Source organism: Moschus berezovskii, chromosome 6 (genome assembly GCF_049115385.1).
Source record: "Moschus berezovskii isolate FMDL1 chromosome 6, NW_MosBer_1.0, whole genome shotgun sequence".
Classification (NCBI taxonomy): Eukaryota; Metazoa; Chordata; class Mammalia; order Artiodactyla; family Moschidae; genus Moschus; species Moschus berezovskii.
The window spans coordinates 27,044,202-27,061,024 of record NC_142465.1 but is presented as its reverse complement, the minus strand read 5'-3'; the positions used below and the strand labels follow the sequence as shown (position 1 = coordinate 27,061,024).

At 41.9% G+C, this 16,823-nt stretch overlaps 1 pseudogene; it reads left to right on the top strand.

Moving 5' to 3' along the window:
• Nucleotides 1-15,086: 15,086 nt before the first annotated feature.
• LOC148777558 (small nuclear ribonucleoprotein G pseudogene) lies at nucleotides 15,087-15,812 on the top strand (annotated as a pseudogene).
• Nucleotides 15,813-16,823: the final 1,011 nt, after the last annotated feature.

Genomic DNA, 16,823 nt, shown 5'->3' with positions numbered 1-16,823 from the left:
AATGAGGACGCTGAAGTAGACTCTGGCCCAAGGTCACCCTGCAAGGTCTTCTTGGAGGCAGAAAGAGAATCTGAGTCCTGACTCCTGACCCAGCTCTAAATGTTATCCCAACATGCCATGGCCAAAGGTGACAGGATGAGGCATTGAAACGTGAGCGCCAACTTCTGGGTTCACTCACGTCTTTCTGCTCTTTAACTTGGCCTCTTGCTGCTGGTTCAGAGGAGCTCTAACTTACTATTGTTTTCCTTAGGCTGGAGAGCGTTACCACACTTCCTGGTTTTGACCTCCAGTGGGGGAGTATGGAACCTAGTGCCAGCGTTTAGATCATACTTGATCCAAGTGGCAGCTCCAAACTATGAGAGCTGGAAGGTTTGAGTCTTCGTCTTTTAACCCTATCAAATAGAACTGGTCTTTCGTGCTTGATTTGCAATAATGAAGGAGATTCAGACAACCATCACTTGTCATAGATCCCTGCAGGGGAGGCACCAAGAGGGTGTTAGGACCCAAATTTGAACGGCAAAGTATGTTGGGTTAAAATCCCAGCTGCGTTGTTTCCAGGCTGTGTAATATTGGGCAAGTTTCTTTAACCTCTCTGTAGCTCAATACCCTGTTCTGTAAAATGGGTATAAAGAATCCCTTAGGATGAGGTCATCTTTTCAAAGTCGCTGTTACTTAAAAAACTTCAGGAACTGTTGGTTTCTTCACCTCGCCTCACCCCACACATATGTTGAATACAGTAACCATATTTTGAACCTCACATTAAAAGAATAAATATTATGCCTAGAGAAGTTAAATGACTCAAGAGTTAGAAAAAATTAGGTCTTTAGGGTTAGCTATGCCACATGCCAAGTATAGATTTCCTGTTAATGAGCTTTAAATATATTAATGAGAGAATGTTTTTACTCCTTGGATGGAAGCACAATATTTCGTGCCACTGGTATCCATGAAGAAGTACTAACACAGGCAGATCCCTGTAAGCTGTGCAATATGAATGAACTGAATCTTTTTTCTTCTAATGTCACCAAGGGACTTGATCCCAAAGGGGGAAAATATACCAGTGTATGCCATACCCTGCCATTGTAATTATTGATGATTTAAACTGAAGCACAGCCTTTTACATAGGAGGTTTATGATCAAGAATTAAGAAATCTAAAAATGTTAAACCACAGGATAGACTTTTACCTTTAAATCTAATCCATTTGAAATGACTTCAATATTTTTAAAAATTGGGGAAGGGAGGAACCCACTCCAGTATTTTTGCCTGGAGAATCCCAGGGATGGGGGAGCCTGGTGGGCTGCCATCTATGGGGTCGCACAGAGTCGGACACGACTGAAGTGACTTAGCAGCAGCAGCGGCGGGGAAGGCAGGAGATGTTACATTCTGCTGTAATTCTCTCTTTTTCCTCCCCTAGTCAAAAGGCAAGTCTGTCTTACCTACTTTATGGCCCACAATATGCATTTAATTAAACTCCCTCTATCTGTAACACATGTAGATTGGCAGTGGGCAAGTGGGTAGATGCAAAGCTATGTGGCACAATCTTACCCTCAAAGAGCTTATATTCTGGTCACCCCTTTGGATAACAGTCCAAATTAACCTGGCCAGAGCAATTGCAGGAAAGTAGGCTATTCTGTTTCTGTATCCATCTCTTGGTTTCTCTCTCCCTCTCTGTAAAATAGGACGTTAAGAAGTGAATGGAGAGGTCAGCTAATGGTCATCCTCAAATTGAATCTTAGATTATTGAGAATAAGCAGTTTTCCTCCCAAAAGTCAGAAAAATAGATAAAAGTGTCAGTAGTTATTTTAAAGTTGTATATTAGGAAAACGTTAACTTAAATTCTAAATAATCATTATATAGAACTCTCAGGTAGAAAACAGTAGATTTTCAATTCTGTATCTACTGGAGAAGCAGGGCTGCCATTCAAGGCTATGACATTCCAAGTTCTCGTTTGTATATGGGCAGGTATGGTGAATGCCCCTCTAGTTCGAGGCGAGGAAGGTGATGGTGATAGTAGATGTATGTCAACAGATCTCTACTAAACAATCATCTGGGCATACATAAGTAACAGGCATTCCTTCCAGTCATACTACCCAGCTCATATGCATAAAAAGAGGAAGAGGATATTTCCAGCGTTCTGTCCGTAGAGCTTGAACTCCTAGCTGCTTTCTTTTATTTAATTGCTTATTCACCCATTTGCTCATTCACTCACTCATTCAATCAAGGCGTCTCAAGTCAGAGATGAAGGTGATACCATAGCCATCCTAGGTGAACTAACAGTTAAACAAGAGTTCTTGACCTGTGCTCCATAGATTTCCGGTGAGTCTAAAGTTGGACTTTAAAGATCAAGAAATACCTTGAAATTAAGTATAACCATTGGTCTGAATGTATGTATATCAATCTTTCTGAGACAAGAACCATATCTTTCATCAGAGAATCAAAGTGCTTGAGATCCAAAAAGAGTTAACAAATAACTGGCTGAGAAGGGGTGAAAACCCAGCCCAGCTCCAACAACCAACAGTAGGTTCTGTAACCCTGGCCAGAAGCCAGGTAGGTGATTTCCCATGTTCCCTGCTCTAGTTCCCAAGTTACTCTTTCTTTATGTCTTCACTCTGAATTCCTAAAGAGTAAAATTTTATCAGCCCCATGAATTCCCATCATTTCTATTGGGGCAGAGCCTTCTTGCCAGGATACCTCAAAGGGTTTTAACTGCCAATTGACTACCTTTGGGTCAAGCACCAAAATAGCTCTATAATCAGTTATGCCAGGTTGGGTGGGGGAGTGTCACTGGGAACAGATCATGGCACTACTCTAAGCCCTTGTCAGGAGTGCTCCCCAGAGAGCTTATTGATGAGGACATCCCCTGAGAAGTTAGTTGTGCGTGTGACAGTCCCTGCTCTCATGTATATTGAATCCTAAATCCATCCATTATAAAAGTATGGTTAGATAAGTTGGACCAAGCTATCCATTATCTTGCCAGATCCCTATTGGGATTGGTTAGTAAGATGACTATTATAGTCCATGTATGGTCATGGACTACAAGAAAGCTGATTGTCCTGTGCATATTGATTAATAAGGCCTGAAACGTTGGCCTTTTTAGTCTTCATTCAACCCAGTTAACTTGTAATAGTGACAGTGAACAGCACAGACACTGGAACAAAGTGTCTTTATTACCGGTTCACCATAAACTCCTACTTGTCCCAAGTTAGGGATCCAAAATCAAGTAAGATTTGCAACCTGCCCTTACAAGGATCATTTAAGAATAGAAGTTATATTGTTTGGTATAAATAGCTGAATTGAAATGGCAACGGGCTGTGGGCCAGAGGGCCGGAATTCTGGTGCTGACTCTGATGCTTACTGGTTGCATAAGCTTGGCTCTACTATTTGAATTCTCTGAACCGTAGTTTTCTACTTTAAAATGGGCATAATAAAATGCACTCTGCTCGGCTCTATGGTTATCAGAGAAACTAAATAAGATAATATATGTAAAAATGCTTTGCTTTACATTGCCAGAGCAAAACAAGGCTTTAAAAAATTATTGCTTTAGTTTTGGGTATTGTTGGCAGAACGAACCATTCATTACTGGCGCCATTCTAGCTCCTCTCATTAAACACATTCTTTGTCCTCTCAAGGTCTTTGCAAGTACTTTGAAAAGACATCTGATTACGTTGGAAACATGTGTATTTTAGTGGTGTGCATTTGGTTTCAAAGGACATCTGATAAAGGCTTTAAAAGTTAAAAAGTACAAACTGAATATTAAAAGCACCAGTTAAAAGTTAATGAAGCAGGGCCCATCAAGAAAGAGAAGCTGTTTGCTGAGGGTGAGACAGTGCCTCTGTCTTTTGCAAGACGTTTCAAACTGTTGAAATTGTGCTAGAAATTTCCAAAGGGATGGATTGGATTCTAGTTGTATTAAATTTCATAGAAGACTCTTTGACCATGGTACCCAAAGTCCAGAACAATTATGGGTTTGAATGGTTTATTTTATGCTGAATTAAGTGTGTGAACAAGAGTTCCTTTTCTGATTTTAGTCTGGTAGAATGAGGTCTATGAATAGGTCATTCACATAGCAAAGTAGCAGGCACTTTCTTTTGAGGACTTTTGATTCTCCACATATTCTTAGTACTGTCTGGGTCACTGAGGGCTTAAATTGTTTATGTTCTTGAGTATTACTGAACTTTCTGTCTCCAGTATCCCCAGTGGGAGGCTGAGATCTTTGGGGACAGGAACTGTGTTGTATTACTAAAAATACTTAAAGTGCTATACTGGATATCACATTAAGAGAGCACAAGTCTTGTCTAGGCAAAATTTTGAACAGGAGATAGTTATCTATTTTTATCCTTTCTGAATTTCAGAGTCTTATTGATAATAAATAATTAGATATGGTTTGCTGCACCAGGTATCTGTATGTAATAGCACCTGAAGTGATTTCTTAACTGGGTTTAATAAAGCCAACAAAAGGAAATGACTACATCTACTCATTGAAGTGAAGATTGTACATAGGTTACTAACCATATTTAGAAACAAGGAGCTAACAAATCCCCATAGTGTGGTGGTATTCACCACCAGTTACCTTTCACTAAGGCCTGCCAGTCATGATCAACCAGCACTGGGGTTAAAGAACTTAGGCTCTGGGGTCAGGCAGACTTGAGTTTGAATTTCAGCTCCACCACTAATTAGTTGTGACCTTGGTCAACTTACTTAATTCCTTTAAACCTCTGTGTTGCCATCAGGAAAATGGGAACAATGATATTGCATTCTCATTAGGGGCTGTTGAGAAGATTAAATGAGGTGATATGTATCAAAGCACTTAGCAGTGGGCTTGGCACAGAAGATGTGATTAATGCCTAGTAGCTATTACTATTAGTCAAGAAATTAGTCTTTGAGCTGCTCCAAGTTTTAGTCCATTTAAAGTGCCCCTAGTAGAGCCTGAAGTCCATCAGTTTGATTCCCCCAGTTCCATTCTTCTTTCTCAAGATTGCTTTGGCTATTGGAGGTTTTTTGTATTTCCATACAAATTGTGAGATTATTTGTTCTAGCTCTGTGAAAAACACTGTTGGTAGCTTGATAGGGATTGCATTGAACTTATAAATTACTTTGGGTAATATATTCATTTCCACAATATTTATTCTTCCAATCCATGAACACGGTATATTTCTCCATCTATTAGTGTCCTCTCTGATTTCTTTCACCAATGTTTTACAGTTTTCTATATATAGGTCTTTTGTTTCCTTAGGTAGATATATTCCTAAGATTTTATTCTTTTCGTTGCAACGGTGAATGGGATTGTTTCCTTATTTTCTCTTTCTATTTTCTCATTATTAGTGTATAGGAATGCAAGGGATTTCTGTGTGTTGATTTTATATCCTGCAACTTTACTATATTCATTGATTAGCTCTAGTAGTTTTCTGGTAGAGTCTTTAGGGTTTTCTGTGTAGAGGATCATGTCATCTGCAAACAGTGAGAGTTTTACTTCTTCTTTTCCAATTTGGATTCCTTTTATGTCTTTTTCTGCTCTGATTGCTGTGGCCAAAACTTCCAGAACTATGTTGAATAGTAGTGGTGAGAGTGGGCACCCTTGTCTTGTTCCTGACTTTAGGGGAAACGCTTTCAATTTTTCACTATTTAGGGTAAATTTTAGTTGCTAAAAAAATAAAAATTAAAAAAAAATAAAGTGCCCCTAGTTGTCCTTATCTCAAGGGCTCTGTTCTTGGGCTTCCATTCTTGCTTCTTCCTTTGTTGATCATTACATATTATTCTTCTCTTCGTGTTTGAACCCTGGGAACAGCTGCACAATGCAACTTCTTTCCCTGCCCAGAGTTAGGGTTGAACATGTCTCATCTCCTGCCTGCCAGGTCAGCAGTGAGTCTGTATGCCACTGTGATTGGAGGAGGATTTAAACCCCTGTAGGCCAACCAAGGTCCGTCTAGTCAAGGCTGTGGTTTTTCCAGTGGTAATGTATGGATGTGAGAGTTGGACTGTGAAGAAAGCTGATGGCCGAAGAATTGATGCTTTTGAACTGTGGTGCTGGAGGAGACTCTTGAGAGTCCCTTGGACTGCAAGGAGATCCAACCAGTCTATTCTAAAGGAGATTAATCCTGGGTGTTCATTGGAAGGATTGATGCTAAAGCTGAAACTCCAATACTTTGGCCACCTCATGTGACGAGTTGACTCACTGGAAAAGACTCTGATGCTGGGAAGGATTGGGGGTGGGAGGAGAAGGGGACGACAGAGAATGAGATGGCTGGATGGCATCACCAACTCGATGGACATGAGTTTGAGTGAACTCCGGGAGTTGGTGATGGACAGGGAGGCCTGGCGTGCTGTGATTCATGGGGTCGCAAAGAGTTGGACACGACTGAGCGACTGAACTGAACTGAACTGAGGCCAAAAATCACTTTCCTCTGGGAATGTGATTTGAAAACAGATTCCCCTTCAACTCAGGGTTCTCACTGTATAGCTCCATTAAATAGCCCAGCAGCAGGAACTCTGGACATGATAGGTTAATCATGTCATGCCCAAAGCCATATGGCAGAAAGCAACTTAACACTAGATACTGAAACTGCTCCATTAAGCAAATGCCTTTTAATTTAATAATTATTAGTGTTACATAGATGCTGACCTCAAGTATGGCCTTGAGAGAGATGTGAACTCTGGAATGTTCTTTAAAACTACTCTGGCGATAGGCTTCTGTCTGATTGACATCTCTTGACTAGCCCAGAGTGAGAGTGCTTTTTGGCTTTAAGGATCATTTGCTGCTGCTGCTGCTGCTAAGTCACTTCAGTCGTGTCCGACTCTGTGTGACCCCATAGACGGAAGCCCACCAGGCTCCCCCGTCCCTGGGATTCTCCAGGCAAGAACACTGGAGTGGGTTGCCAGTTCCTTCTCCAATGTGTGAAAGTGAAAAGTGAAAGTGAAGTCGCTCAGTCATGTCCGACTCTGCGACCCCACGGACTGCAGCCTACCAGGCTCCTCCATCCATGGGATTTTCTAGGCAATAGTACTGGAGTGGCTTGCCATTGCCTTCTCCGAAGGATCATTTACTTCATAGAAAATCTGGCTACTTATAGGGCTGGTGTTCCACTGCTATGAGCTTGATATCAGAATCTCACTGTGGGCTCTGAGGTTTATGCCAGACCTGGTTAGTCTGGCCAGGAAGAATGTTAAGAGAGAGGATGTGAGTCATCTCAAGTAAGCTTGAAATTGGTTGATACAGCTCTGCTGTGAGAAAAACCTAATCCCAGAAACACGCTCTCTTACCTTAGGCCTGTTGAATTAGAGGGAAGAAGAGCTCTCTTCCTATGAATTCATGCCTGTTCTTTGCTGAAGTTCCAGACTTCTCCCAGCCTTCCCCCAAGCTTTCTCTCCTAGCACTGTTGGCAGACTGAAGGCTTTTAGATTCAGGTCATGGAATTATAGCTACATCTTTCCCACTAGGTTAGTGTTACAAATGTGTCAGCTAATCAGAACCCTCAAGCATGGAGAAATAACGATCGTCCCTGAGAATTTTCATATTGTTTGAAAGTATAATACATTTTGTAATGTTGCCAGATGATTTCTGAAGAGTCCAATTCTGACTAAACTGAAAGTTCCTTGGAAGGAAGGACTAGTTTCAGTGTTTGTATTGGCCACATCTAGCCAATCGCAAACCTACTGTACATATTTGTTGGGTGGATGGGTGGATGAAGCTTCTATAATATACTAATAAAAGTACTGTAGTTTACATTTGACAGAAGAGGCAGCATGGAAGGGAATGAAATGGCTTTCCAGGAGGATAATAAGTACCAACAAAGCAACATGGAAGTATTCAGGAAAGATGAAGAGGAGATAGTGAAGCCAACAAGAGTACGTCTGATAAAATAGAAAGTCACAGGGACTTCCCTATTGGGCCAGTGGTTAAGACTCCACCTTCCCGTGCAGGGAAGGGAAGCGGGTTTGGATCCTTGGTCGGAGAACTAAGATCTGACACGCCACGGGGCGACTAAGTCCATGAGCTGCAACTACTGAGGCTGGGCACCTCAACTAGAGAGAAATCCGGGCACTGCAGCTGAGACCCAGTGCAGCCCTAAATAAATATTAAAAAAACACAGAAAGCCACAAGGGAGACTGGGAGACAAAGCTCCCTTCCAAACAAAGAGTAAAGCCTTTGTTCTAAAGAAACACTCAAACATGAGTAACGTTCTTTTCTTGAGTCAAAATGTTATCCCTGCTTCAGAAAAATTCCTTTATTTCTATACTGTATTTTAAGCGTATTTTTCTTTTGTTGAAGGAAAGGAGTGAGGAGTTCTTTCTGTAGAAAAAGACTCACCTTTTCTCATTTGTTTATTAAAGGCAGGATTTCCAAGCAGGATTAGACCATCCCATAACAGTTTCCTCTAGAAGCAAGTATGCAGAAGAAGGTTTGAGGTAAATTTAGTCCTTGAGTCCCTCAGTTGTACTGTTGGTGCAAATATTTCACTCTACCCTGATAAAACCCCTCCATCTTCCTAGTGAAAGATAGACTACGTTTCTTCTTTGCTTTCAGCAGCCTCTCTAAGAACCTGAGACATTAAACCTCAATACATTAACAGTGGCTACTGAAGATTTTGTTTCAAAACCATCCATTACTCTCAGCCCCACCTTAGAAGTATTAAGGGAAAGCCATCCTATAAAGTTATAATTAGAGATTGAAAGTGCTGACCAGGAAGCTCATAGCCCTTTTTTAGATGCTCCTGGGGCTTGCTCAATTTCAAAAGACTATTGGGAGAACATCATTAAAGGCAACGAGAAAAAGATCTAAGAATTTCAGCCCAGGAGAAGGGTAGCAGCCAGAAGTATTTTGATTAGAAACTTGTTCCCACAGCCTTCCTGTGAGACCATGAATGAAAATTGCTACAACATAAGACTGCAGGACATCCAGAGTTTCTTTCTGTATCAAACCCTTTTGGATGCAGACTTAGGCAGCTTCATCCTACTCCGCAGAAGAGTCAGAAGGCTAGTGCCCAAATGGGAATTATTTATGGTGTGAGGAATTAGAGAGCAGGGCCCAAGCATATGCCTAAGAACTTGTGAAATATTCGCTACAACTTAGTAAGGTTGGCATAGTTTCCATTTCTGTCACCCTAATAAAAGGCTCTGTGATTTTCAGCACATTTAGTCTATGACTTAACTCATAAATGCTTGTGGAGGATCTACTGTATGCTAGGAGAAGCCCTACTGTTACTGTGTGCTTTGTGAAGACATAAAGACTGGCCGTGCTCTCAAGGAGCGCATAGTCTAGCAAAAGGAGTGCATGCCTGCTCAGTCATTTCAGTTGTATCCAACTCTTTGCGACCCTATGGCCTGTAGCCCACCAGGTTTTTCTGTCCATGGGATTCTCCAGGCAAGAATACTGGAGTGAGTTGCCATGCCCTCCTCCAGACGATCTTCCTGACCCAGGGATCAAACTTGTGTCTCCTGCATCTTGTGCGTTGCAGGTGGATTCTTTACCATTGAGCCACTGGGGAAGCCCAGGAAGACAAGTAAATAGGAAAGTGATAAATGTAAGATGTTCAGTGAGGGGCAAGAACAGGGAGACAAAGAGCTGTTTCTGTTTGTTTGGAAAGTGGCTGCCCTTTGATGCCAATACCACCCAAAAAAACCTGAAATACCACACTTAGTCCCATGTAACCCTTACTCTCCCTGTGAGCCTTCACATACCTTGCATCCTAACTCTTCATCTAAACCTAAGGCCAGGATTGGGAGTGCTGTCTATTGGACTGTGTTAGAAAGAATAGTAGTACTCAGTAGAACTTCCAGATGTTCAAGCTGGGTTTAGAAAAGGCAGAGGAACCAGAGATCACATTGCCAACATTCAGTGGATCATAGAGAAAGGAAGGGAATTCCAGAAAAACATCTACCTCTGTTTCATTGAGTATGCTAAAGCCTTTGACTGTGTGGATTATGACAAATTGTAGAAAACTCTTAAAATGGGAGTACCAGACCATCTTACCCGGAGAAGGCAATGGCAAGCCACTCCAGTACTCTTGCCTAGAAAATCCCATGGATGGAGGAGCCTGGTAGGCTGCAGTCCATGGGGTCGCTACGAGTCAGACATGACTGAGCGACTTCACTTTCACTTTTCACTTTCACACATTGGAGAAGGAAATGGCAACCCACTCCAGTGTTCTTGCCTGGAGAATCCCAGGGACAGGGGAGCGGGCTTCCGTCTATGGGGTCACACAGAGTTGGACACCACTGAAGTGACTTAGCAGCATTAGCAGCAGACCATCTTACCTGTCTCCTAAGAAAACGGTATGCAGGTCAAGAAGCAACAGTTAGAACCCTATATGGAACTACTGACTGGTTCAGGATTGAGAAAGGGTATGACAAGGGTGTTTATTGTCACCCTGTTTATTTAACTTATATGCAGAGCACATCACACGAAATGCCTGGCTGGATGAGTTACAAGCTGGAATCAAGATTGCTGGGAAAAATATCAGCAACCGCATATATGTGGATGATACCACTCTAATGGTAGAAAGTGAAGAGGAACTAAAGAATTTCTTGCTGAGGATAAAAGAGGGAGTGAAAAAGCTGGCCTAAAACTCAATATTAAAAAAAAAACCTAAGATCATGGCTTCTGGTCCCATCAGTTCATGGCAAATAGAATAGGAGAAGGCAAAAGTAGTGACAGATTCCTTCTTTCTTTCTTCTCTAAAATCACTGTGGATGGTGACTGCAGTCATGAAATTAGAAGATGATTTCGTCTTGGCAGGAAAGCCATGACAAACCTAGACAGTGTGTTAAAAAGCAAAGACATCACTTTGCTGACAAAAGACCATATAGTCAAGGCTATGGTCTTTCCAGTAGTCATGTGTGGTTGTGAGAGCTGGACAACAAAGAAAGCAGAGTTCCTTTTGAACTGTGGTGCTGCAGAAGACTCTTGAGAGTCCCTTGGAAAGCAAGGAGATCAAACCAGTCAACCTTAAAGGAAATCAACCCTGAATACTCTTTGGAAGGATTGACGCTGAATCTAAAACTCCGATAATTTGGCCACCTGATGCAAAGAGCCAACTCATTAGAAAAGACCCTGATGCTGGGAAAGACTGAAGGCAGAGGGAAAAGAGGGTGACAGAGGATGAGATGGTTGGATGGCATCACTGATTCAGGGACATGAACTTGGGCAAACTCCAGCAGATGATGAGGGTCAGGGAAGCCTAGAGTGCTGCAGTCTGTGGGTTCATGAAGAGTCGGACATGACTCATCAATTAATGATGTCTGCAAGGGTGTGGGAAGCAGTGGGTGGCAGTATGTGAGTTTTACATTTGCCAACCCTAGACTAGGGCATATTCTCAGTGAGCTATGTTTGCAGTGTAGGTGTAGCATACAAAGCTAAAATTCATTCAGTTGTAACTTGAACTAATAGTTACTTTTTTGATTTTCCTTGACATTGGTAATTTTCACTGACTTTACCAGCAATTTGTAACTGTGACAGATATGCTTTAGTATTGATAGATACTAAGAGTCTTGGGATCAGATGTAAACATGTTATTGTGGAACAAGGATAATCTATTTCTATTGTTTATATCCTAGAGAATGCATCTTACAAGACCTTTACATTTCCTATGTTCTGGCTTGATACTCAACTAATACCCTTCTCATTGCTAATCTGATTCTTTGTTTCTGGAAAGGAAGGGTACTGGTTGATTGAAAGTAATATTATTGTTACTGGAAAGCTATTTCTCAAATGGGGATTATATACTAGTTCTTTAGGGTTATATACTCGTTCTTTCTAAGTATAAATTTTAAAGCTATTGATCACTCTTGGGAGCTTGGTTAATTAAGTTTCTGTTTGGTTCTGAATAGGACCATGGCACTCCCACACCAAGAATACTCTCTCCCATAGAGCTCTAACTTCAAGAGCAATAGGGGCTGGTTTGCTTGATTGTTAATAATTGAAAGCTGATCTATGTTCTTAAGTTCAGTTCGTCGCTCAGTCGTGTCCGACTCTCTGCGACCCCATGAATCACAGCATGCCAGGCCTCCCTCTCCATCACCAACTCCCGGAGTTCACTCAAAATCATGTCCATCAAGTCAGTGATGCGATCCAGCCATCTCATTCTCTGTCACCCCCTTCTCCTCCCGCCCTCAATCCTTCCCAGCATCAGAGTCTTTTCCAGTGAGTCAACTTGTCGCATGAGGTGGCCAAAGTATTGCAGTTTCAGCTTTAGCATCAGTCCTTCCAATGAACACCCAGGATCGATCTCCTTTAGAATGGACTGGTTGGATCTCTTTGCAGTCCAAGGGACTCTCAAGAGTCTTCTCCAGCACCACAGTTCAAAAGCATCAATTCTTCAGCAATCAGCTTTCTTCGCAGTCCAACTCTCACATCCATACATGACCACGGGAAAAACCATAGCCTTGACTAGATGGACCTTTGTTGGCAAAGTAATGTCTCTTCTTTTTAATATATTATCAAGGTTGATCATAACTTTCCTTCCAAGGAGTAAGCGTCTTTTAATTTCATGGCTGCAATCAGCATCCGCAGAGATTTTGGAGCCCAAATAAACAAAGTCTGACACTGTTTCCACTGTTTCCCCATCTATTTCCCATGAAGTGATGGGACCAGATGCCATGATCTTCGTTTTCTGAATGTTGAGCTTCAAGCCAACCTTTTCACTCTCCTCTTTCACTTTCATCAAGAGGCTTTTGAGTTCCTTTTCACTTTCTGCCATAAGGGTGGTGTCATCTGCATATCTGAGGTTATTGATATTTCTTCCGGCAATCTTGATTCCAGCTTGTGCTTCCTCCAGCCCAGCGTTCCTCATGATGTACTCTGCATATAAGTTAAATAAGCAGGGTGACAAACAACATTGATAAAATTGCTGGTCACTGTCACTCTTAATAGTAGATGATCTTATAACTGGTGACAAAATGATTCAATTACATTGATAGTAACAGACTGGTTCCAAATAGGAAAAGGAGTACATCAAGGCTGTATATTGTCACCCTGCTTATTTAACTTATATGCAGAGTACATCATGCAAAATACTGGGCTGGATGAATCACAAGCTGGAATCAAGATTGCCAGGAGCAATATCAGTAATCTCAGATAAGCTGATGACACCACCCTTATGTCAGAAAAAGAAGAGGAACTAAAGAGCCTCTAGATGAAAGAGAAAGAGGAGACTGAAATAGCTGACTTAAACCTCAATATTCAAAAAATGAAGATCATGGCATCCAGTCCCATCACTTCATAGTGGATAGATTGGGAAACACTGGAAACAGTGACAGACTTGATTTTCTTGGGCTCCAAAATCACTGAAGATGGTGACTGCAGCCATGAAATTAAAAGATGCTTGCTCCTTGAAAGGAAAATTATGACACACCTAGACAGCATATTAAAAAGCAGAGACATTACTTTGCCAACAAAAGTCCACCTAGTCAAAGCTATGGTTTTTCCAGTAGTCATGTATGGTTGTGAGAGTTGGACCATAAAGAGAACTGAGAGCCAGAGAGCTTATGCTTTTGAACTGTGGTGTTGGAGAAGACTCTTGAGAGTCCCTTGGACTGCAAGGAGATCCAACCAGTCCATCCTAAAGGAAATCAGTCCTGAATATTCATTGAAAGGACTGATGCTGAAACTGAAGCTCCAATCCTTTGGCCACCTGATCTGGAGAACTGACACACTGGAATAGACCCTGATGCTGGGAAAGATTGAAGGAAGGAGGAGAAGGGGACAGATGAGATGGTTGGATGGCATCACCAACTCGATGGACATAAATTTAAATAAGCTCCAGGACTTGGTGATAGACAGGGAAGCCTGGCATGTTGTAGTCCATAGGGTCCACAAAGAGTCAGACATGACTGAGCAACTGAACTGACTTGATATAAATTTATGATTAAATAGATTATATTAAAACAATGGTAATAAGACCTTAAACTGATCACTTCTTAATCATTTTACACATTTTTCCATCATCTCTGATCGTGAGCGCAGTTATGTCTACTGTATCTGTGCAGTGTGCTATAGTGCGTTTCTTGCAACTGTGTTCGGTGGCGTCACGTTGGTGGTGGCTTGAACTCAGTCATGGTGGGAGCTCTTACCCCACAGAAGTTGACAAGCACTGCAACCGAGACCTCCTCCCTCCACCTCCCACCCCCAGCCAGTTAAATATTTACCAGCATACCACCGTATATGAACACCAAGTAGGAGAACAGACTCTAAGAACTGTCACTGGGCAAAGAAGGATGAAGTCACCTCAGGTTTGGGGACCAGGGAGGAAAGTTTTTGAAGCTGGCTTGGTCAAGACCAGCCTCAAGGACATTTAGAAACAGGACAAACCACAGAATGCCCACATGTCCCTGAACATTTCCACACAGGTGACAACAGGTTAACATGAACTTTAAAAGCCCTTTTGAAGACAAAAAAAAAGTAAACAAAAAAGCTGCAGTCAGCCTGAGGGGTGTGTGTGTGTGTGTGTGTGTGTGTGTGTGTGTGAGTGTAAGGCATGTAAGGCAATCTTGCCCATTCTGGCTGAGGAGTCCTGAGCTGATGAGATAACCACAGTGAGGACCAGTAAAGACGGAAAGGTCTTTCGTGCTTCTCTTCCTTCCAGGAGCTGATGCCCCAGAGACAAGGTATTCCCTTTGATCTTGCTGTGTAACTACAATGGAAGAAGATAAATTTAAATGGAAAAAAAAAAGGACGCTAATAGGATGTGTTTAGGTGGCATCCTGCAAATGGGAGAGGGACAGTCTTTGAACTAGCACCCTGGATCATCATTCTTTTCTACCCCCGCATCTTTGCCAGCCTCTAAAAGCCTCCTGGGAGAGAACAGGGGCAATTACTAATTTTCAGTCAGTGGAAGATTTTCTTCATGTAAAGAAAAAGACGCTTAAGGGAAAAATCATAAAGAGTAATGGTAGTAGAAATAAGATGGCAATGGTGAGCCCTAAGGAGTTTTGGAAAGGGAAGAAAAAAAAAGGAAAACTTCAGTCTTAACAAATGGTCACGGAGCAGCGAGCTATGCAGCCAGCCCTGGCAAGACCATGGTGGAGCAAGCGAGACAGAGGAAGAAGATTTCAAGGACACGGATAGGAACCACTCATCACTTGGGGCGAGAGCTGATGTCAGGTGAGGAGAGGATACTGACTGCATGTGGTCTTCATCTCACGAGGACAGGTACCATATTTCACCACTGCTGAAGTGCCCTTTTTCTTACAATTTAACAACAATGAATTCAGGATGCACCTTATAATTGATGGTGTCAACATCACTGTTGGTCAGATGGCAAGTTTGACAACGTGGTCATTGCTGTGCACATGGAAACTTGGTATAGATGTTCATATTGTGGTCATGTATTGTTTAAAAAGTATGTATTCGTATCAAATAAATTTTGTATTAACAGAAAATGAAGGCCCAGGCCTGCCGCTGGAGCGTGAGGGCCACTCGAATTCCATTTGGAGGCTTATTTGAGCTCGCAGAGTAGACATCATGAGCAAAGCACACCCTCCCGAGTTGAAGAAATTTATGGACAAGAAGTTATCATTGAAATTAAATGGTGACAGACATGTCCAAGGAATATTGCGGGGATTTGATCCCTTTATGAATCTTGTGATAGATGAATGTGTGGAGATGGCAACTAGTGGGCAACAGAACAATATTGGAATGGTGGTAATACGAGGAAATAGTGTCATCATGTTAGAAGCCTTGCAATGAGTATGAACAATGGCTGTGTTCACCAGAGAAATCAACTGCTTCCATGTGTCCCCTCTCCACATTTTACTACCAGAAAAATTGGGTTGTGTACATTTTCTTACTGAACTTTTTTGTTAAATAAACTTTTGTAATAGCCAAAAAACCAGAAAGTGAAAATTTCTAGTAAGAAAGCATGGTGTCATGGTCTAATGAGCATTTTTTTTTCCTCTATGACAGATTAAATAATAGTGTGTCTTATAATTAGTGGCATCTCAGATTCAGTGAAATACAGGTTAATTTGCTGTCTAAGTATCTAACTTAACTGTTTATGAAGTTATATTCCAATTACCTACAGTCTTAGGTCTTCTCGTTGAGTATCTCAGTGGAACCAGAAATGTGTGAGTTAGGTTGAACAAAATAATCAGAGGTCACTATTCTGTGTAGAGAATTGGTCAGCCATTAACTGACTTTGGTTGTTCACTTATAACAGTGCCTGTCCAGACGGGGGCCATTTGGCTTCGTAGTGCTGGATGCTAAAGGTTACAATTACATGGAGATGAGTGAGTTTCTGGGGTTTTGCTTCGCATCAAAGAGTTGGACCAGCCTCTCATCTTTCCTCTTTGTGGCAGCGAGCTGCCACTCACTACATCAGACCAGTGTCCTCCAGTGTGGGTGGCTGAGAGAAATCATCTTTATTTGGTATCCACTCCAAGATGACTCTGCAAGCAGGGTGAATGATATAATGATCAAAAAGTGAAAAACGTGTCTGGGAGATGGTGAGTCGAACTACGGTCTGGAGTGGTCTGGGTTTGTATGGGAGAAGGCTTACAGATAAAGATGGTGAGTTAGGTGCTATGTATGGGGCCAGATCAGAATGCATGTATAAGATATGCACTAATATTCACCCAGAAATCAGCACACAGTGAATCTTTTGTTAAACTGAAAGAACAGGCTAATGAAGGAATAGAAAGCTGCAAGGCAGTGATGCAAAATTCTTGACCATCTTTGTCAAAAGTGAGGGCTTCTATTCCAGGTGTGAAGTTGTAGGGCATAATCCATTTCACAGTTGGTGGCCTGGTTTATTTTTCAGAAGGGATTGTGGGGAAGGTAGGGAACCTCTCCCCTGATGGCACAGCAGAGGTAGGAGGAAGAGGATCTGGTTCATTT